This window comes from Paroedura picta, chromosome 6 (assembly GCF_049243985.1).
Source record: "Paroedura picta isolate Pp20150507F chromosome 6, Ppicta_v3.0, whole genome shotgun sequence".
NCBI lineage: Eukaryota > Metazoa > Chordata > Lepidosauria > Squamata > Gekkonidae > Paroedura > Paroedura picta.
Window position 1 is genome coordinate 112,545,145 of NC_135374.1, and position 22,294 is coordinate 112,567,438.

At 45.1% G+C, this 22,294-nt stretch overlaps 1 long non-coding RNA gene across 1 annotated transcript in view; it reads left to right on the plus strand.

Annotated features, from left to right (window-relative positions):
• Positions 1-13,045, plus strand: part of LOC143840783 (uncharacterized) — a 118,869-nt gene extending 105,824 nt beyond the window's left edge. The window contains exon 4 of the long non-coding RNA XR_013232407.1: positions 12,609-13,045. This is a non-coding gene — a long non-coding RNA (uncharacterized LOC143840783). The remainder of the gene's footprint in view (positions 1-12,608) is intronic.
• Positions 13,046-22,294: the final 9,249 nt, after the last annotated feature.

A 22,294-nucleotide genomic window follows, 5' to 3' on the forward strand; every position in this document is an offset into this window, starting at 1 on the left:
CTGGAATCTTTCTTGGCCAGTATACCAAATCGAAATCGGGAGGTAGTGCCTTTCACCTGCGCATTACAGTGTCTATGTGGGAGGCATGTACCGAGTGACTTTTACTATTTGTCAACAAAGTCAGAGATGCTTGAAATCCAAACAGTTATTACCCCAACATTCTGGACCGGATGGAAGCCTTCCTGTCTGCTGGTCATTCTGGAACTTTGCAGTCTGGTTTTGAGGGTCTCGGGGCAAAGAAGACAGAGTGATTCCACATCAGGAGAAAATGTAAGCTACAGAAACCACGTGGGAAAGTTCCATTCGGATAAAACCACTCCTGTTGGCAATTTTTATACTTAAGTGTTCCCCTGTTTCCACCATTGTGTTTGGGAGTGATTGCTGAGGTTATATAATCTCAAATTCTGGTTGCCTGAACTAGTCTGTAAACTGGAGTTACATGCATGCTTGGCAGATGGAGGAGGGAGCAGTTGCACTGAATTTTCAGTTTGCATGCATCTTTCCTGCTGTCCCACCAGCACCTATGTGCTTAAGGAATACCAGAAAAACATTAGTTCATGCCAGCAGGCTCAACAGCAGATAACCAGAGGTTTCTCTGTCCTGGCCCCCACCTGGTGGAATGAGCTCCCAGAGGCGATCAGGGCCCTGACGGAGCTAAAGCAGTTCCACAGGGCCTGCAAAAGGGAGCTCTTCCGCCAGGCATTTGGTTGAGACCAGGCATAACCAACAGCAAATGAAGGGCCCCTGCTCCCTCCCTCCCAGAATTCCTTCAGTGCACTCTGGACCTGAATGAATGAAATAGCAAGCAAACTGGGGTGATCTTTATATAGAATCAATGCCTTCCCCCAGCCACTAAACTAGCCTAATGACACGTGTAAACGTTATTGTGGCACAATCCGTGTACCTGTTGATTAGCAAGCATCCAGAGCCAGTTTGGTGTAGTGGTTAGGAGTGCGGACTTCTAATCTGGCATGCCAGGTTCGATTCTGCACTCCCCCACATGCAACCAGCTGGGTGACCTTGGGCTTGCCACGGCACTGATAAAACTGTTCTGACTGGGCAGTGATATCAGGGCTCTCTCAGCCTCACCCACCCACAGGGTGTCTGTTGTGGGGGGAGGAAAGGGAAGGTGACTGTAAGCCGCTTTGAGCCTCGTTTGGGTAGGGAAAAGCGGCATATAAGAACCAACTCTTCTTCTTCTTCATCCATATCAGTTTCATATCTGCTGAGCCTCTCAGTGTGATGTAGTGGTTAAGGGCAGTGGACTGTAATCTGGAGAACCAGGTTCAATTACCCGCTCCTCCACATGGAACCAGTTGGGAGACCTTAGACCAGGGGTGGCAAACTGTGGCCCTCCAGATGTCCATGGACTGCAATTCCCATGAGCCCCTGCCAGCGAATGCTAGGCGCCTATTTTTCAGATGCCTAGTAAAGATTTGCACCAGTGTCCTCAGGCCTCCATTTCCTTCTGTTTTCTCCATTTTTCTTACCTTCTCTCCCTCTACTGTAGTCCCCCCTTCGCTGCTTGGTGTAGCCAGCTGGGTGAGCTTGGGCCAGGACCAGCCCTGATAGAGCTGACCAAGCAGTAATATCAGGGCTCTCTCAGCCTCACCTCCCTCACAGGGTGTCTGTTGTGGGGAGAGGAAAGGGAAGATGATTGTATGCCGCTTTGAGACTCCTTCTGGTAGAGAAAAGCAGAGTATAAAAAACAACTCTATTTCTTCTTCCAAGTCAATGACAATTTCAATGTGAAACTGTGGCAGCCATTTGGGTTACCTAGGCACAGTTGGGTAAGCAGTACAAATGGCTTCTAGGATCACATGAAGCTTCCTTAAATGGAATCAGACGATTGGTCAATCAAAGTCAGTCTTGTCAACTGAGGCTGGATCTCCACGGTGTGAGGTCTGTGTTTTTCACATCACCGGCTCCCTGGTCTTTTAACTGGAGGTTCCAGTGACTGAACCCGGGTTCTTCTGCATGCCAAACAGAAGTTCTTCCACTAAGTCACAGCTCCTCCCTTTCCTGTGATGAAATCTCCAGAAAGCTTCGCATCTTAAAAGTTTTTGTTTTCTCCATCATCCTTAAAAAAAGAAATCTTATTCAGACCCAGAGATTTACCTCTGGCAATATCAGTAAACAGAAGGGGAAGTGGATTCCTGATTAAAATGGAATTTAGAATTCCAAGAGTGCTTGAGAACTCTAGGAGGTAAATGATTTCACAAGCACGATATCCCCTGATAGCCAGCTGCTCCATTGCAATTCCTTACGCAACTAATACCAGAAAAGCAATGACTCTCTGCAAAGAATGGTCTCATATGCTTAGCTTCTTGTCAATGCCAGGACTCTCTGAATGCATACTTACCCTACTTCAAGATGAAATGGCCTCTGGAGAGCCAACCTGGTGTAATGGTTAAGAACAGCAGCCTCTAAGCTGGAGAGCCAGGTTTGATTCCCCACTTCTCCACATGCAGCCAGCTGGGTGACCTTGGTCCAATCACAGTTCCCTTAGAGCTCTCTCAGTCCCACCTACCTCAAAGTGTGGCTGTTGTATGTAGAGAAAGGGAAGGCGATTGTAAGTCACTTGAGGCTCCTTTGCGCAGTAAAATGTGGGGCACAAACCCCCTAGCTCTTCTCCTCCATGCTCTGATGAAAAAACCTAGATGGAAAAACCCAGATTGTCCATTGTCTGCATTCTGCTCTTGACCTCATAGATTAACTCAGAAGAGGGTAGATGCCATCACATCTGGGGTTGGGAAGGGTTCAAGAATTTGCCATGAGGTGTGTGATTCCATTTACTGATGGATTGCCTTTTAAAGCAGTGGTAGACTTTGCTAGGGGCCTGTTTCCATCTCCCAGCCGTTCCATATAAAGATTGATGCCTGGAATATGGGGAATAATTTTTAAATTCTACTATCTTGTATCTATATTTATATTTTATATTGTTTTACTGTTTGGGGGACTATTTTATTGATACTTTCTGTGAACCGCCACAAACCAGTTTTTGGGAGTGGTGGTATAGACAAGCAATAATAAATAAACAAACAAACAAATAAATAAAGAGCCTCTTGTGGTGCAGAGTGGTAAGGCAGCAGACATGCAGTCTGAAAGCTCTGCCCATGAGCCTGGGGAGTTCAATCCCAGCAGCCGGCTCAAGGATGACTCAGCCTTCCATCCTTCCGAGGTCGGTAAAATGAGTACCCAGCTTGCTGGGGGGTAAACGGCAATGACTGGGGAAGGCACTGGCAAACCACCCCGTATTGAGTCTGCCATGCAAACGCTGGAGGGCGTAACCCCAAGGGTCAGACATGACCCAGTGCTTGCACAGGGGATACCTTTACCTTAAATAATGCAGTAGTTTTGTCAGTGTGAGCACTCTATTAAGATTAACCCCAAAGGCAGAGGTACACAAATATTATTTATGGTGGTCTGCAATGTCTACATTAGTTTGTGTGTCTGTGTCTAGTTCATGAAAATTTTGGATTATGTAATGTCCACAGTCACCCAATAAAAAAGGATAGAAAAAAACTATTAGAATAAACACCCACTTCTTGCCTGTTGTTGTTGTTGTTAGGTGCGAAGTCGTGTCCGACCCATCGTGACCCCATGGACAATGATCCTCCAAGTCTTCCTGTCCTCTACCATTTCCCAGAGTCCATTTAAGTTTGCACCTACTGCTTCAGTGACTCCATCCAGCCACCTAATTCTCTGCCATCCCCTTCTTCTTTTGCTCCCAGCATTAGGCTCTTCTCCAGGGAGTCCTTCCTTCTCATGAGGACTCCTTCTCCAGGGAGTCCTTCCTTCTCATGATCTTCAGGATCTGGCCTTCTAAGGAGCAGTCAGGGCTGATCTCCTCTAGGACTGACCAGTTTGTTTGCCTTGCAGTCCAAGGGACTCGCAAGAGTCTTCTCCAGCACCAGAGTTCAAGAGCCTCAATTCTTTGACGCTCGGCCTTCCTGATGGTCCAACTTTCGCAGCCATACATTGCAACTGGGAATACCATAGCCTTGACTAGACGCACTTTTGTTGTCAGGGTGATGTCTCTGCTTTTTAGGATGCTGTCTAGATTTGCCATAGCTTTCCTCCCCAGGAGGAAGCGTCTTTTAATTTCTTTGCTGCAGTCCCCATCTGCAGTGATCTTGGAGCCCAGGAAAATAAAATCTGTCACTATCTCCATTTCTTCCCCATCTATTTGCCAGGAATTGAGAGGGCCAGCTGCCATGATCTTTGTTTTCTTGATGTTGAGTTTCAAGCCAACTTTTCACTTTCCTCCTTCACCCGCATCAACACACCCTTTAGTTCCTCTTCACTTTCTGCCATTAGAGTGGTATCATCTGCATATCTGAGGTTGTTGATATTTCTCCCTGCAATCTTGATCCCAATTTGTGACTCCTCTAATCCCACCTTTCTCATGATGTGCTCCGCATATAAGTTAAATAGGCAAGGCGACAATATACAGCCTTGCCGAACTCCTTTCTCAACTTCTTGCCTAGAAATGATTAACTATTGCTGATAATAAAAATGAAAAAGTGAGACTAAAATTGCAGCAAGGCTTTGCCTCTAAGGGGTCCTGTCAAAATAGCAACATAGTTCAGTAAGGGAATGTCCCCAAATTCACATTTGTACACACACACAAAAAAAACATTAACTCGTTCTCATCAAATCTTTTGCATCATTCTAAGATCCATTGCTGAATAACGGATTTGCCAGCTCCAAGTTTCTATTTGCATTTTTGCCTAATTTGGTCAGTGGAATTGTTTACTTGACTGTTCTGGAAAGCTTCTGTGGCCTTGTCCATGCTTTGTCCACACTGGACAGGAACATTACCTGCCTCCTATATTTCTTTTTTATACACAGGCAAACTCATCAATACCATTGTTTTAGAGGCTGTATAGCCCAGCCTTAGCCTCCAGACATAAATCTGGCTATTTAAGGCATACACCAGAAGCCTTCTCTGTGTGTTCTCTGGGAGTCTTCTCAAATGCCCACCTCTGTGTAAGCCTGCTTTTGTTTTTGCTGGTTGTTTTTGCAGTGTATCTGGACTTCTCCATGTTGCATAGGTAGCTATAGCTTTCTTTATCCCTTATACTCCCCTATCGTACCATCTCACCTCTTTTTTTCCTCTTATGTGAATATTTAAATTTGTGTATGAGTATACTAGTTTCATTTTGATTTGTTGTTCATTAGAAATTATTTTTCATTTATTTTAAATTGATTTCTGTGTGAGTTCCTGAATAAAGGATCCTCTTACACACTGGTGGTGACTCTCACTGTTATCCCTCTTGCTGCATCTCTTCTAGAATTTGCTGATTTCCCCATCATAAATTCAGGAGACATTTTAGTTTGTATAACAGCAGGGTTTGGGAAGGGGAGGGAATTCAATGGAGCATAGCCATTGAATCCACCTTCCAAAGTGGCCATTACCTCTGGAAGAACTGATCACTATCACCTGGAGATCAGTTGTGAGGGATCTCCAGCCACCACCTAGAGCTCGGCAAACTCCCTGCTCATTTCCAACAAGTGTCCTCTTGAGCAGGGGTAGTCAACCTGTGGTCCTCCAGATGTTCATGGACTACAATCCCCATGAGCCCCTGCCTGCGGTTTCTGGCAGGGGCTCATGGGAATTGTAGTCCATGAACATCTGGAGGACCACAGGTTGACTACCCCTGCTCTTGAGGATCTATCTTTCTCAGCTACCCAGGTACCTTAAAGGTAACGTAAGCCATTATTTCACCAGGATTTGTGTCTTGTAATATATATTAGAATTACATCAATCTGGATTTGTATTAAATTCAATAAACCCATGGGAGGGTGAAGTCATACCAATTGATATCAACCAATTGAGTAACCATAAACTATTTTAATATTGTTAGTGTATGGTGATGATTCATTTTGTTTGGTCACTAGGAAAATATGTAAACTCATTATTTGCAATAGTAAGTTTGTTTCACCACAGCCTTTTCCCCACTGACCTGGTTAATTGCCCAGTCCTGCTGCAAAGACTTCTCAACCTTCTCTGAATTTGTTCTACTTTCTTTGGCTTCTGTTCCTCTTTTCCTCTGATCCTTCTCATTGCTGAAGGCTTTTTCAAATGTTCTGCCTTCTCTTTCTTCTTCTCAATGGTATGTGGTCAAGGTTTCCACACTCCCTGTTTTGCTTGGTGAGAGCTTGACAGAGCCATGTGGCCATTCTTGCCTGTAAGCACCTGTATGAAAACATAGGCCCTTTCTGCACTCACAGCTCACTGCCAATTATCACCAGTTGGTGTTCCTATAATTTGAATCCTGTGCCTACACTCTGCACTTGTTCCTTTAATCTGATTTTCTCTCAGGAATTGCAAAGTACGTGTTCTGCACCCAATGAGAAAAATGGATAATATTGTAACACTGAACTTTTTTTTCTTTGTGCTGTGTTTGGTCTCTCCTTATAGGTCAGTTTTGCCTATAACACCCCTCTCATTAGAATTAGGGGAGGTGGCTTAGATTTGTTTTACTCTGAATTACAATTATTGTAATTTTTATAGAGAGCCAGCTCTCTATAGTGGTTAGGAGTGTGGACTTCTAATCTGGCAAGCTGGGTTCGATTCTGCACTCCCCCAACAGCTGGGTGACCTTGGGCTCAACACGGAACTGATAAAACTGTTCTGACCAGGCAGTGATATCAGCACTCTCTCAGCCTCACCCACCTTACAGGGTGTCTCTTGTGGGGAGAGGAAAGGGAAGGCGATTGTAAGCCGCTTTAAGACTCCTTTGGGGAGAGAAAAGCGGCATATAAGAACCAACTCTTCTTATTCTTCTGTATTGAATGTTTATATTGAATTATTATTGTCTACATATATGTTCCCCAAAGGTTCAGAGCTGGTTATCAATAAATAATAATAAGTATTAATAGTAGTGGTAGTAGACTGTGGAGAGAGGTTTAACAAATATAATAAATAATAATAACAATTGTCTCAGGAAGGGGGAGCCTCTTTGAAAGTGGTGTGTGTATGTAGGGGTGGATAGACAGCTCTCTCACTTGCTCGGTTGGCCTCTGTGCAAAATCAACAATTGTCATTACTTAACGGAGGCTTCAGCTTCCTTTTCCCGGACTCAGCATCCTGTCCTCTTTCCCCCCTCTGGTTCTGCACAGGCTGCTCACGGAGCCTATCTGCCCTGCGGTCCCACCACAGGGGAGGGTTGGAAAAAAAGAGTGCTTTCTGCTTCTCTGCAAATGGGCAAACCTGCCTGCCTGTGGGCTGGGAAGGCAGCGTTGGGCAGAATTATGGAGAAGGCAGAGCGAGAGAGGAAGGGATAGAGTGGAACGTTTTAGAAATGGGTTCCCCTGTGTTTTGGTGGAAAGGATACAGGCAAGCTCGGTTTAAGGATTCATGGGGCCCAAGGGAATAGAACCAATTTAAGGGTTCACAGAGCCCTATCAGAGCGCAACTGATGTTGTTACTTATGCTGTAGCAGCAGGACACCCTTCCCAAAGATCACAGGAGCTTTGGAAGCAACTGACGCCTTCACTTTCCTGAAAATATTTTGGTGGGACATGCAAGCACAAAGTCAATAGCTAAGACAGGGGTAGTCAAACTGCGGCCCTCCAGATGTCCATGGACTACAATTCCCATGAGCCCCTGCTACATTGATGCACTGCTGCTGGATATAGGGAGAAAAACCACACTTCCTTTGTGTTAGAGGGAGGTGACAGCTCTTTATTCTCTGGGAATTCACCACCGCTGCAGAGTCTAATTTCAGGTGCCGTGGGGCACCATCTAACAAAACACCAGTGGGCCATCATTCAATCAGTCAATCATATTTATATACTGCCCTCCCTTGCGGCTCAGGATGGCTTACATAGAACACAGGAGAACATAAAGATAAATATGTATAAATCAGAATATGAACAACAGTGGTTTCATAACAATTCATAGCTAACAGGAGCAACATTAACATTTGAGCCCTGTTTCGCTTCATCAGGCCATCCATATTAGATCATCTTGGGTTCTTGTTGGCCTGACTATATTTGGGGTTTTGCATTGGCGGGCGTTCCTTTCTTTTCTAGGGTATAGATTCGTACCTTGGCTTTCTGCCTGAGGGAATAGGATGATTGTTGGATTCATGCATTTCCTCTACTTATGTTGAACTTTGTGGGGTGGGTTTTGGCGGGTCAGGTTCTAATCTTAATTGAAATCTCAGAAGCCTTTTGTGAGTGTGTGTTTGTGTGTGTGAGCAGCCATTATCTGTTGGTAGATGCAGGCTCAAGGGTTCTGACTGAGAGTACTGAATTAGGCAGTGGGCAGATGCTTCTACGAAACTCCATGATGGCCAGGGTCCACTTGTCTTGGGGGAATCTCCAGGAAAAAGATTTGCTGAAGCAGCCAGATTCTGGATTCTGTACCCCACTAAGGTCCTTTTCCTTCCCAAATGCTTGCTTCTCAGGGCTCCATCTCCAAATCTCCAGGCGTTTCCCAACCCAGAGTTGGCAACTCTGGAACAACATGGTGGAAAAACTGGCACTGTTTTGTGAACAATGGCAAAGTTTCAAGGAGCCCAGATGTCAGAAGATGCACCCAGCAGTCATTTTTCCCAGACCCCATTCACTAGGAGTGCAGCAGAGAGACATTTTTGCCCACCAATTAATCTTATCTCAGATATCCATGGTAATTCTGTGCTGCCTTGTCTCCCTGTAGGGCACCCCCATCAATGAGATCTTCCAAGATCTTCACTGGTGGGCTTGGCTGGAAATTACAGAGATATTTCTGAACTTTGAACAAATGTGATAGATGAGTGTGTAAGCATTGGTCTTTTAAAAAACATATTTCTAAAATTTGTTTCTTCTTTAGACATTGTCAGCTTGAGAAAGAATGATGTGACTTACATTATCCAGGTACAGCAAATTTCGACCAACACAATTTTATTCCGGGTATAAGCTTCCAAGTGTGTGTACACTCCTTCAGATACACACACGCACATGAAAGCTTATGCCCAGAATAAAACTTTGTTGGGCTTAAAGGCACCACTGGAGAGACATCTTGGTGTAGTGATTAAGAATGGTGGCCTCTAATCTGGAGAACTGTTTTATCCCCCACTCTTCCACATGCACTCAGCTGGCTCACAGTTCTTGCAGAGCTCTCTCAGTCCCACCTACCTCACAGGGTGCCCATTGTTGAAGAGGAAGAGAAAGGTGTTTGTAAGCTGCTCTGGGTAACAAAAAGGACAATATTAAAAAAAAAAAAACCTTCTTCAAATTTTGCTCTGCTGCTTCAGACCGACATGGCTACTCAGCTGAATCTATTGGACATGTATTTATTTATTTATTTATTTATTTATTATTGATTAAAAAAAACATGCCAGCTCTCAGTGGAATCTGTCTGACGCAACATGCAAAATAAAACACAAGAAAAATGTAAAACGTTTAAAAATCATGGACTGAAACTCAGACGGAGCATAAAAATATAAATCACTGAGCATGTTAAAATCAATGTAGCCATTCCAGGCTAAAAGTGCACTGTAAAAAATTGCCCTGGCAGTCTGACTCTCAGAGGGTAGGTGGGACATACCTGCTCTGGAGCAACTTGGTCAGGTCCCTCTACCTCCCTTGCAAACACACACACAGAAATACAGAGACTCCCTCCCCCTCCCCCCCCCGTTTCTCCCCTTACCTGTTGGTTTCCCAACCTACTCCTTGGTTCCTCTCCCTCCCTCTCTCACAAACACACAGACACACGCACAGACCCACAGAGATTCCCTCCCCTTCTCCACTCTGCCTTTCCCCTTTACCTGTTGGTTTTCCTCCCTCTCTCCAAGCAAATGCGTGCACATACATACACACTCTTTTCTCCCCTCCTCCCCCATCCTGCTTACCTGCTCCTCCATCACTGCCTCGGCCCCTGTAGGTTGTGCGGTGGCTGTCTAGTCCCCAGCGGCCACTGTGGCTGCTGAAAGTGCCTCAGAGATGGGGCAGCCGCTGCCTCAGCACCTGTGGGTCATGCAGTGGCTGCCCAGGCCCCAAGGGCCAGAGCAGCCACTGCAATCACCTCAAGGAGGGGCAGCTACTGCTTAGGCCCCCAGGGTCAGCATGGCTGCTGTGAAGGCCTCAGGGGTGGGACAGTTGATTCCTCGATCTCCGCGGGTCACACAGTGGCTGCCCAGGCCCCAGGGACGTGCGGTCACTGGTCGGGCCCTCCCCATCTTCTGGTGTACTTTGTGGGTGGGATGATGGATGTCATATCCGTCTACATTTCCATTTGATGAGGCCCGCCAGAAGATGTGTCCCACATAACAAATGGTCTTAAAAGGGTAAGCAAAGGGCAATCGCAAACCATCTCTGAATAGTTTTTGTTGTGAAAACCCTGTGGCAGGAATGGCCAAGCTGCAGCTCTCCAGATGTCCATGGACTACAATGACCATTATTGCCTGTCAGCACATACTGCCCTATGGGGCTGCTCTAAGTCAGCTGTGACTTGGCAGCACAAACAATGCCAGGTTTGAATCCCCACTTACACCACAGACGATGGCTAAGCGACTTTAGGCCAGTCACTCACCCTCACCCTAAGGGTGGGTACAAGGTTGCTGCGCAGCTAAAATGGAGGAGAAGTGAACTCTGTAAGCTGCTTTGGGTCCTGAGCCTTACCTGTACTTTCCAGGGAGCTACCAAATAACAGCCCTGGACACCACTAACTGCCTGGTGCCTTCTGTGTTTTAAAGCCTGTTCCTTCCTATTCCCCTCTGGATGCAAACTGCTTCTTTGCATATGGAAGGAAATATATAGCTAAAGAAGGCCCATGCTGATTTTCAAACAGAACTGAATTATTACTCTGTTAAAGGAGAGCAAAATAAAATTAGCACTCTGCTCTGCAGAGCTGGTTGTTTCTGCATTCTTTGGCTATATTTTCCAAAGGCCTGATTGGGAAGTACACTCTGTTGATAGAGACATCGCAGCTGGAGTCCTTTAAAAGGAGAAAATAGATACCCCTCAGGTACGTGCTGATAGGCTATATTGTGTGGTGAGAGAAGAAATGGAGCCATCCAATTTGAATAATCTAATTTAAATCCCTGGGTAAGGCACAAATCATTGCACATTATTTAGAAAGCAAAACAAACTGATGGGGGAGATGACGGCGAACAAAGCAGAAATTAATCCAAAACATCATGGGCGAGTGCCGGCAAAACATCCGTCAAATGGAACCCGAGATGATTTTGATTAAACTTGGGGAAAGAAATGAGTTAACTGTGCTTGGAGTTGATAATAAGCGACATTAGAAGGCATATTGTAGTCAGTGACAGTTATACATGAAAAGAATGACACTGATATAGAAATAATTGGAGAAATTAGTTGCCTGACATCCATGGGAAAGCATTACTTCCAATAACGTTAAATATGCAATCAATCAAGTGGAGCACGGACATTTTCGTGAGAAGGACTGAAATGTACAGTGAAAGTGAGATATTTTTACTAATGGCCTAATAGTGACTGGAAATATTTATACTGTGTGGTCCATGACAGGAAAAGGAACTCCTTCCAAGAGCAATCTTCTTCGAGTCAATTATGACGAATAAAATCTAATAGCACCAAAGGGTACTAGACCAAATGAATACGCGGGTAGTTGACAAATAGATTGCAAAGTGAGAGGTCAAATTAAACAAACAATAACCACTGGAGGGGGAGTCGCAGTCTTACAGAATGAGTAACATTGGCTGCTTGTCCCAGATCTTGAAAACTAAGCTGGGTTGGGTCACTGTGCAGAGGCAAACAGTGGCAAATCACCTCTGAACATCTCCTGCCTTGAAAATCGTACAGGGTCATCATAAATCTGCTGTAGGGATACCAGCCTCCAGGTGGGATCCTCTGGAATGGCAGATCATCTCCAGACTACAGAGCTCAGTTCCACTGGAGAAAATGAAGAAGAAAAGTTGGTTCTTATATGCCACTTTTCTCTACCAGAAGGCATCTCAAAGGGGCTTACAATCACCTTCTCTTTCTTCTCCCCACAGCAGACACCCTGTGAAGAAGGGGAGGCTGAGAGATCCATGATATTACTGAAGAAGAATAAGAGTTAGTTCTTATATGTGCTTTTCTCTAGCCAAAGGAGTCTCAAAGTGACGTACAATCGCCTTCCCTTTCCTCTCCCCCCACCAGACCCCCTGTGAGGGAGGTGAGGCTGAGAGAGCCCTGATATTACTGCTTGGTCAGAACAGCTTTATCAGTGCTGTGGCGAGCCCAAGGTCACCCCGCTGCCTGTGGGGGAGAAGCAGGGAATCAAACCTGGCTTGCCAGATTAGAAGCCACTGCTCTTAACCACTACACCAAGCTGGCTTTGGATGCTTTGGAGGGTGGATTCGATGGCATTGTACCCCTACCAAGGTCCCTGTCCTTCCCAAGTTCCATTTCCAAATCTCCATGAGCTTTCCAATCTTGATCTAGCAGCTCTACCCCCACATCTCCTGCTGGTGGCCAAGAAGAAATGGGAAACCATGGGGCTGAAACCTGACATCACTTTACACCCCAATACTGGGGAAATACAGATGTTGTTATCAAGGTTTCATAAATAGCATTGCAGTATGGCTGTGTGAAGGGAACCATATTAAGGTAGAAGTCTGACCTGAGAAAACTGTTCTTCTCTCAAGGCAGAGAATAATCAGGAAGGGGGATGTCAGTTCAGTGGTTCTCCCACTTCACCTCAGCTACCTCTTAAGAACTGCTAATAGGTCCAGCTAAAGACAACAGGATGGTCCAGTCTCTCCCTAACTCTTCTCCAAGCATGGGGACAGAGATTTGGAGGAATTAAAACTAAAAAGACTTCAGGAAAGAAAACTTCAGAGACTTCAAGAAGCAAGGAAGAGGTCTCTTGTATGCTGAGTCCATCAGAGCAGACAGAACTCTCAACTGAGGTCTGGAAGAGGTGGCCATTGCCACGTGCTGGTCTACACAATTTGAAGAAGCTGCAAGGCAATGGAGATCTATAATATTCTAACCTAAGGAGCCTGTCCTATATTTAACAGGCAGGGCATATGTTGAAGAAGAGACAAAGGAATTGTCCTTTTTTCTTTTGCTCCTTTGCTTGGTGTGGTGCTGTGCTGAGAGTATGCATGTAAACATTCCCTTTTAATAAATAATAACTTTTGATCCTGGTAGCAGTTTTCTGTACCACATAGACCTCCGCTGTCTTGGACATGTTATTTTAAAAGGAGAGCCAGGGCAGTCAGTTGGCAAGCAACTGTTCCTTCAGGGGTGCGCAAGGTGTTAAAATGTCCCTGTGTTGTTCAGGCACTGGGCAGCAGGAGTCACAGAGGCAAGTCCTCAGAACTTGGACGCTGGGAGTCCTGACCCTCCCAGTAGGCAATGTCTACAGAGGTCAGGTGGTGGTAGTGGTTGGTTCCTGGACAGAGAGAAGCTGAGAAAATCCTGGAAGGCAGGCCAGAACCTCAGAACCCTGGGAAATAACTTCCCAGCCACACCCTTCTGTCTCAGCCATTTAGCTGAGAATAAAGTTATCTCTTTTTTTTCATAGATTCAAAATGACAATACTGGTTTCTTAAAAATCAGCCTGTTATTTATAACCAAGACAAATAGTGGCCTAATTTTATTTCAGAAATGACAATTTCCCTCTCTTTGTTCTCCCTACTAAAACATTTTTGCTAGATGCAGCAAATTTTATCAGTGGACCAAAGGTTGGCAAATGTTTTCATAAAGATTTGGGGAACAGCTGCACAATATATGTATTTCTGTAATTATATGACTTTTTAAACACAGTGCAACAATGAGGGCTTGAAGCAGGATTCAACCATGTGGGAAGGCTCACCGCACATTATTTTCCTGCTGAAAATTGCTGCTCCAAAACAATGTTTATCCTTACACTGGAAACGTTTTTTTACAGATACATGCATTTTTCCGAGGTGTAGGTAAAAATAAATTGGAAATACAGTTGTCAGACTGTGCTTGGAAACCAGTGGTAGGGGCAGGGATGTAGAGGGTGTGACATTGTGTACAGCACAACTTGGAAGTGATATCATATGGTTCTAGGAATTGCTGGAAACTCCATGATAAAACCTCATTTATATGCAATTAGAGCTAGATCAGGCAACGGATTTTATAGATTTATGAATAAATAGTACTCTTTACGATGGAATGCACATTTTGTTTACTTCATCTTTATGATGTGTGCAGAGTGAAACTTTGCTTACCATTTTTTGTAACCTGTTATTGCAACCTGACTTAATTTACTCATTTGATAATCTATACTTGTGTGTGTGTGTGTTTGGCAGGTAAAACAAGAAATGATGAAATATTGAAAGAATTTTGGGTTTCCACATTATTGCATAATAAGAACTTAATGTTGCCAAAAAAAGTCATTCAATGCTGGTCCATGGGAGCCTATGCTGATTAACATGGTGGTTTCTCCGTGTGTGTTTTTTTGTGGTTTCTAGAAACCAGCTCCATCTAATTTATATGTTAATGCGGCAGTGGCTCCTGTGTAAAATCTGTTCTGACATTATGTACAGCTTTCAGCAGTTCTACAGTGCCGGGTAACGGGAAGCCTATGGTGTTGTTCAAGATGATGAAGGGGGAAAACCTTGGCTCATTATGCGCTTCTTTAATTTCATGCTTGTCTTCTGCAAAATCTCCTGCCATATATTTTGCTGGTACAAAAGCACGGAGGCAGCTCAACATTTTAAAAAAGGTATTGATTACCATTTCACTTAGAATCAAGGAAACGATCATTCCTTTAGCTTAAGCGCACGGCGCAGCCACTGGAGCAAACCGGGTTACTGAAAAACTGGGCAAATTACTGATGAGAGTGATTCATCTTGAAGGAGGGATCCCAGTTGTCCTAAGCTTGGAGTTGTTCTACCCATGCTGTAGCCACTGGGTCTTATTCAGGGTAAGTCTAGCTGGCTGGTCCAGCTAGCATGGAAGTCTTCAACAGACTAGGAAGTGGTGGGCCCCCCATTCTCCAAAAATGCTCACCTGCATACTCCAGGCAGGTTTGTCACAATGAGCTTTAGTGTAGGGTTTGCTGTACTACCTTCAGAGTAAGTCCTGCCCCTTACCAATGATTTACCAAGTTTCCTAGCCTGCCCCTTACAATGATACCGCTTCACAGGTCGCTGTAGTGTCTCCATATTGCTTCTGCTAAAGGTAAAGGTATCCCCTGTGCAAGCACTGGGTCATGTCTGGAGGGTGACGCCCTCTAGCGTTTTCATGGCAGACTGTGGTGGTTTGCCAGCGCCTTCCCCAGTCATGACCGTTTGCTCCCCAGCCAGCTGGGTACTCAGAAGGATGGAAGGCTGAGTCAACCTTGAGCCGGCTGCCAGCCTCATGGGCAGAGCTTTCAGACTGCATGTCTGCTGCCTTACCACTATGCACCACAAGAGGCTCATAGTTTGTACTGCTACTTCAGACCAACACAGCTATCAACCTGAATCTATCTAATTCCTGTTGCATTGTTCACTGAATGTCCCATCCGTTGATTGCATTGACTCGCTCTGTGTAATTTGCTTTGAATCCAGGTGAGAGACTATAAATATTGTAAATAAAAATAATTATAGGTTATTCAGGAATACCTCTCTGAATCACAACCCAACAGCATATTTGGGGAAAACGGAGCAAAGGCCGTTTTCTCAGAGCAAAGGCCACCATCTGTCCAGACCACACTTCCAAAACAATGGCAAGGTGGATGTGAAATAATCCCTAGAATGTCATATGCTCTGTGTACCCAAAGTAAACATGGTCAACAGCCATGCATCAGTAACATTCCGAGTTTCACATTTCACATGTTGTTCCCCCTAGCTAGCGAACATCTCAGAAGGCGAGTCACCTTATCCATTGCCTCATCTGCACTCAGGCCCCTGACACTCTAAATAATCCTGCCTTAAATCATGCTGCCACTGAAAAGAATGTGAAGGGATTGTGACAAGGACGACACCAAGGCATGCTCCTTCAGCTCTGTGGAGGGAGGACTGTGGTGAATCAACTGAGCTAATTGACTTGGTACAGTGCCAAGAGCCAAAGAAACAGGCAGGCTTTCCTGTGCATTGAGAAAGGGAGTATTCTGTTCTCACAACCAGGGTGTGGGTTCTTTGACACAGTTCCGCATATGCTTTTATCACGCAGGAAACTTTGTCATTACCGGTGCCTTGTTACAGTCGAGTGGACTTTGTAGCCTGGGTATTTTCCTTTAATGTACAAAAGATTGCACAAGCAGCACAGGGTTGGGAAGTACCTGCATATTTGGGGGGGGGGGTGGAGCCTGAGGGAGGTAGGGCTCAAGGGAGGGAGGGACTTCAATAGGGCAGAATGCCATAGATTCCAAAGTGGCTATTTCCTCCAGGTGAACTGATTGCTGTCACCTGGAGATCAGCTGAAATCCCAGGGGATTTCCACCCCCTACCTTGAGGTTGGCAGCCCAATTAACACTAGAAATCCTTCTTGCACAAATTACGGCACCCCAGTGTTTCCCAGCCTGTGAGTTGGGACCCCACAGTGCATCACAGAGCATCTGAAAGTCAACAGCCTTTCCATTGCTCCTTTCCACATTTTGGAAACCAAGCCCTAACCCTGGAAGTAGTCTTTCATGGCATGCATGAGTTAGTATTTCTTTGGGGGAGGGTGTAGAAGAAGTAATAAAGGAAGAGAGAATGGCTAAAGTATGGAACGTAACTCCAATATGCAAAGATCGTGCCACTTGCTTGGGGTTCATGGTGGAGGTAGCTGTACCTTTAGTGTAATGTTGGTAGGCTGTCTGGTCGCAGCCCTAGACAGTGCAGACATGGCCCAGGAGGTGGAGGTAGGGCAGCCCACAGCAACCTTCAGGGGAACTTTCCCCTTTCTCTTTCCTTTCAAAGTTTTAACAGCCACTTGCTTGAATTGCCAAATTATGTCGAATCGCGATTTGGTGATGCCAGCTGGGTTGATTCGGCCACTTAAAGTTCTTGGGAAATGGTGATTCATGCTTGAATCAAGGATGATTTCGGTAGTTTTTGGCCAGATCTAATTGCACATGCCTGTTATCTGTTGTAGGAAATGTAGTGCTAACCAGATGGGTGCCTGGGTCATAGTTTGCCAAAGGCAGCCTTCATTGAGGAACTCCTGAAACATTCTTCAGGCTTTGAGGAACCCCAGAAGTGATGTCAATAGGCCACTCCTTCTAGCCATGCCGACAAAAGTCACATTTCACCAGAAATAAAGAGGAATAGGTTTTATACCATTCTTTTGACTACTTGAAGAAGTCTCAATGCAACGTACAATTGCCATCCCTTCCTGTCCTCACAACAGACATCCTGTGAGGTAGGTGGAGCTGAGAGAACTCTGACAGAACTGCTCTGTGGGAACATCTCTAAGAGGACTGTGATTAGCCCACGGTCACTGTTAGATCTGTGAGTTCAGGGACCAGGACACTGGGAGTTCATTTCAGCCCTTTATTGACCCCTTCTCTAAGGTATAGAGAACCAAAACTGAACTGAGGAAACCCCTCAAGCCCACCTCTCCAGATTAGAGGCCACCCCTCTTAACCACAACATCAAGCTTCCAATGAATGTGACATCATCAGGCCACTCCCACAGCACAGAAATATTTTCAGGTCATTTGTGAATGGAACCTGCACTCTGGGGTGGCTACCAGTTTGCTCCTCTTCACCAAAGGCAACCTTCAATGGGAGCCTGCAGAAATGGGGCCGGGGCAGGCCTATGCGGCTCTATTACCTCCATGCCCACTTCAATGCCAGAAACAGGGCCTACAGTGCTTTGATCTGGATTCCAGTCACTACCAAGTGCGATGAACCTTAGCCAGCAAGGATTTGTGTGGCTGGGGCCCCTCTCCTTCCCACCCCCTCCAGGCCCATCACTGGCATTTTGGGAGGGGTGGGTGGGTTGACATGACCATATATGGTCATATCACCCCATTTAAAAAATATAAAAATAAACATATATTAAAAATTAACTTCCAACCAATGGGTGAAACCCTCCCAAGGTCATTGCAAAACGCAGGCTTTCAAGAAAGCCTGGTCTAGGACACCAAAAAACCTAGGGGCAGCCATGGATGGTTCCCAATGCCAAAAGAATTTGGACTTGTGTGTCACCATGTTGAAAACGATTGGGATTAAATGTTCTGCAAGTGCTGCATCGGATCCATCCTGCGGGCTGCATCTTAAGCAAGAACTTAATTTACTTTCAAATGTGTGTGGGGAGGGAATATTTGAGGAAGTAAATATTTGCAGTAAACACGTCATTCTTTTATATATTGAATATCAAAACAGATGGCGCTTTTCAGACTAGAGAGATTCTTTGGGTGGGAGAATCTGTGGAGGCAGGATGTTATTTTGGGTCTTTTAACCCATAATAGATGAATCACTGAAATCAGTTCTCTCAAGACATGTATTCTGGCCAGGGGAGATGCATGGAGATTTGGGAGGTGGAGCCTAGGGAGGGTGGGGCTTAGAAAGGAGAGGAGTTTGAGCAGAGTCCAATGCTCTAGACCAGGGTAGTGAACCTGTGGCCCTCCAGATGTCCATGGACTACAATTCCCATGAGCCCCTGCCAGTGTTTGCTGGCAGGGGCTCATGGGAATTGTAGTCCATGAACATTTGGAGGACCACAGGTTGACTACCCCTGCTCTAGACTCCACCCTCCAAAGCAGCCATTTTCTCCAGGGGAACTGATCTCTGTTGCCTAGAGAACAATTGTAATAGCAGGAGATTTCCAGGCACCCCCTGGAGGGTGGCAACCCTTACAGCAACCTGCTGCAACTTAACTCGTCCAGCAGAGTTACAGACAGTTGTGTGATTAATAAAAAAAGGATGTCATGACCTTGATACAGTCGTGGTCTTCTTAATACCAGAGGCATCTATTTGATTCCTTAAAAAAAAATCTGGAGTGTGTTGAGTGAAAGGACCACAGACCACGACGGAGCTTGATAATTGTAGTAAGTAATTAACCTGAGAAAACTTCCTCCCAGCGGCCTGGGCTCCATTTCCCAGGCTCATCCTTTGCCCGAAGACCTGTTGGCTGTGCCTTATCTCGATCTCATTCCCTTTGATGTTAAGAGCAACTGACACTGTTGTAACCAATTCTCGGGCTGTCTCCACATTTATTAATTTGGGCGCTTTTATCCCTGCAAATCTGATCATGGTTTAGTCAAATCACTTCCCACTTGTGTTTTTGTTTTATTTATTTATTTCGACAGATCCAGAGCGATTATTTAGTGTTTCATGCTATTACTTTATCCGTCACCTCTAATTTCCTGTTATCTTGTCTAAGAGGATAAATGGTTTCACTTTGGCTTTTTCTGACTCCAGTTTAACTAGATTTCTATCGTCATTTCCTTTTGCGACGCTAATTGTTTCCCCCCCCTCACTTGATATAGTAGGTTTTTGGATTAATTATTTTTAAAGCTTTCTGTTTATATTTGAGGTTCTTCTGGACATATTTGAGGCAGTACAAAGTAGAGGCAGATTTATAGTGGGCATAAATGCATTTAATTCACTATTAGATTATAACTCTTTCAACACTAAGAAGGACAAAAACCCCAAAAGTTCCTTCCAACAGATGTTCAGTATATCCTAATGCTCTTTGAAATCCCTTCCTTCATCAGAGATTTTATGAAGCGGTGAAAAAGAAATTGCAAAATTAGCTGTGGCTGAAATTATCTTCTTTATTTGGGAAAGGGGGCTTAAAATTTAGAAATACGGGTGGTTCTTGAGTTGACGATTTTAGAGCCACATATTATTATTATTAATTTAATTTCTATACCACCCTCCCAGCAAGCCAGCTTGGAGAGTGTACGTTTTGTGAACTTGGGCAGAGTGTTGCTGATTCTGTGAATTTAGACAGATAGTTGTGGATTGGGAGTAGGTGGGCAGAAGGGATCACTGCTTTGAGATAGGGAAGCAAATTTCTTCCAGGCCAAACTGGCCAGTGAGTTGGGGGAGCATCATCTGGACATGGAATTGGGGTCACTGTGGTGGGCAGGTAGTTGTAAATATCCTGCATTCTACAGGGAGTTGGCTTAGATGACCTTGGAGTTTCCTTCCAACTCTATGATTCCATGAAAACACATAAATAATACAATAAAATTACTTAAAACATGGTAGAAGTAAAATTTAAATTCTAAAACCAGTCAATATAATAACACTTCAAATGTCAGATATCCCAGTAACAATCACCTTCTCTTTTTCCAGAGCCAGTCTACAGTCAGGGGATATCTTTGATGGGGGGGGGGGGTTATTTCACTGGCCCAGTCAAAAGCTTGGGAGAAGAGTTCTGTCTTATAGACCCTGCAGAAATGTGCTAGTTCCAACAAGGCCTGGATCTGCTCTGGGAGCTCCTTCCACTGGGTAGAGGCCATGACAGAAAATGTCCTGGCCCTGGTTGAGCCCAAACATACTTCCGTGTAGCCAAGGACTACCAACTGGTTGGAATTAGCAGAGTGGAGTGCTCTTCAGGGGTAAAGACAGAGAGGCAGTCTCTCAGGGAATAGAAGACAAGAGAACAAGTTGGGACCCTGAAAGGACTTGGGTGGTATCTCATTCTCCCTCCCCTACAATTTCCTCTTTCCCTCCCTTAAAAGCCCCTGTAGCTTCTCCCCATTCTCTGCCTCCTACTTCAAACCCATGAGCAAACCCTGTAGCTTCAAACCCTGTAGCTTCATCTGCTCCCTCATCTTCCTCTTTCCCTCCTTTGACATCCTCTCCTTGGAGAAAGTCTGGTTGAACCTGGCCCAGTTGCATTGTGGGGAACCTACAAAACCTGCGTGGGCCATATTATCCCTCATTTCCAGCTTCCCTCCTACTGGCAGCCTCCATAGCTTCAGCTTTTCTTGCTTCCTTCTCTTCTTCCCATCTCCCCCACCAAGTTTTATCTGCCTCCTTCCTTAGCTATATTTAATATTTGTTTACTTGTTCCCTGGCATGCATTTCTCCACAGTAGGGGCCCAAAGCCACTTAAATCAATCTCTTAACAACCACAATTTTATCTTCACAGCAGCCCTGTAGAATAGATTAGACTGAGAGTATGTGACTGGTTCAAGATCACCTAGTGAGCCTCCTTGGTAGACTGGTGACTTAAATCAAGGTCTCCTAGATCCTAATCTGAAACTCTAACCGTTACAGCAAAATGGCTGCTGTTAAACAGATGCCTGGATGGGCCAGGCAAGTTACATGATAGCAAGTCTGATGTTGGTTGCTGCCATGTCTGACCACATGATTCTGTCCTCAAATGCCAGGACAATCCTGGGAAGGCCATTGCCCCCAGGGGCTGCCTTTTACTGACAGAAACTAGTGTTTCAGCTGCCAATACTGTTGGTAGTTGCCTAGCAACAGGCCCAAAGGACATTTGTGTTTTAAAGCTACAGGGAATTGCTTCTATTATTATATATATCTTCTGTTATATTCTGTATCTCTCTATAAACCTGGGACAATTTTCAGGTTTGTAGAAAGAACTGCCTTGTCTGTTTATGGCTCCAATTTCTGGATTTAAGTATCCACAGGGTTGTCCACGCTGAGCATTGGATATACTGATAATGAATAAGGCTTGGGTAATTTTATTTCCTAGGACTGATGCAGGTGCAGTGTTCCAGAACTAACCATAGTTAGTAGATAAAGGACACTGCACAGATTCATCCCCTCTGTTGCATCGCTTCCTACTCTTTCGGTTGTAGCACATTTATGCTGATATTAAAACTAAGCATAGTAAGCTTCAGCTAAGGTTGCCAAGTGCCTGCTACAAGTGTGAGAAATGTTCTTTGCCCTCAATCCAATGTGCAGTGGGAGAACACAGGGGGAGAATGATGCTTTGACATCATTTGCAGGTGTAGACCTGGAGCACTGGAGGAACACAGCACTGGAGGAACAGACCGAACATCTACCGTTAAATCTGTGGATTCGGAGGAGACCAGGACCACTGGGTGTTAAGCTGTTTTTATTAGGATCTCAGCATGAGTACAAGCTGCTAGTGATCAACAAGAAGACCGAAATCCCTCCAGAAAACCCCATAAATGATACACGAGGCACACAATGGATTGTCCTGCTGGTGTGTGTGATGGGCTGTCGACAAGTTTAAGCAGATGGGATCCAGCAGCATATTGGTCAGTTTGGTGCAGTGGTTAGGAGTGTGGACTTCTAATCTGGCATGCCGGGTTCGGTCCCCCGTTCCTCCACATGCAGCCAGCTGGGTGACCTTGGGCTCCCCACGGCACTGATAAAACTGTTCTGACTGAGCAGTGATATCAGGGCTCTCTCAGGCTCACCCAACTCACAGGGTGTCTGTTGTGGGGGAGAGGAAAGGGAAGGCGACTGTAAGCCACTTTGAGACTCCTCTGG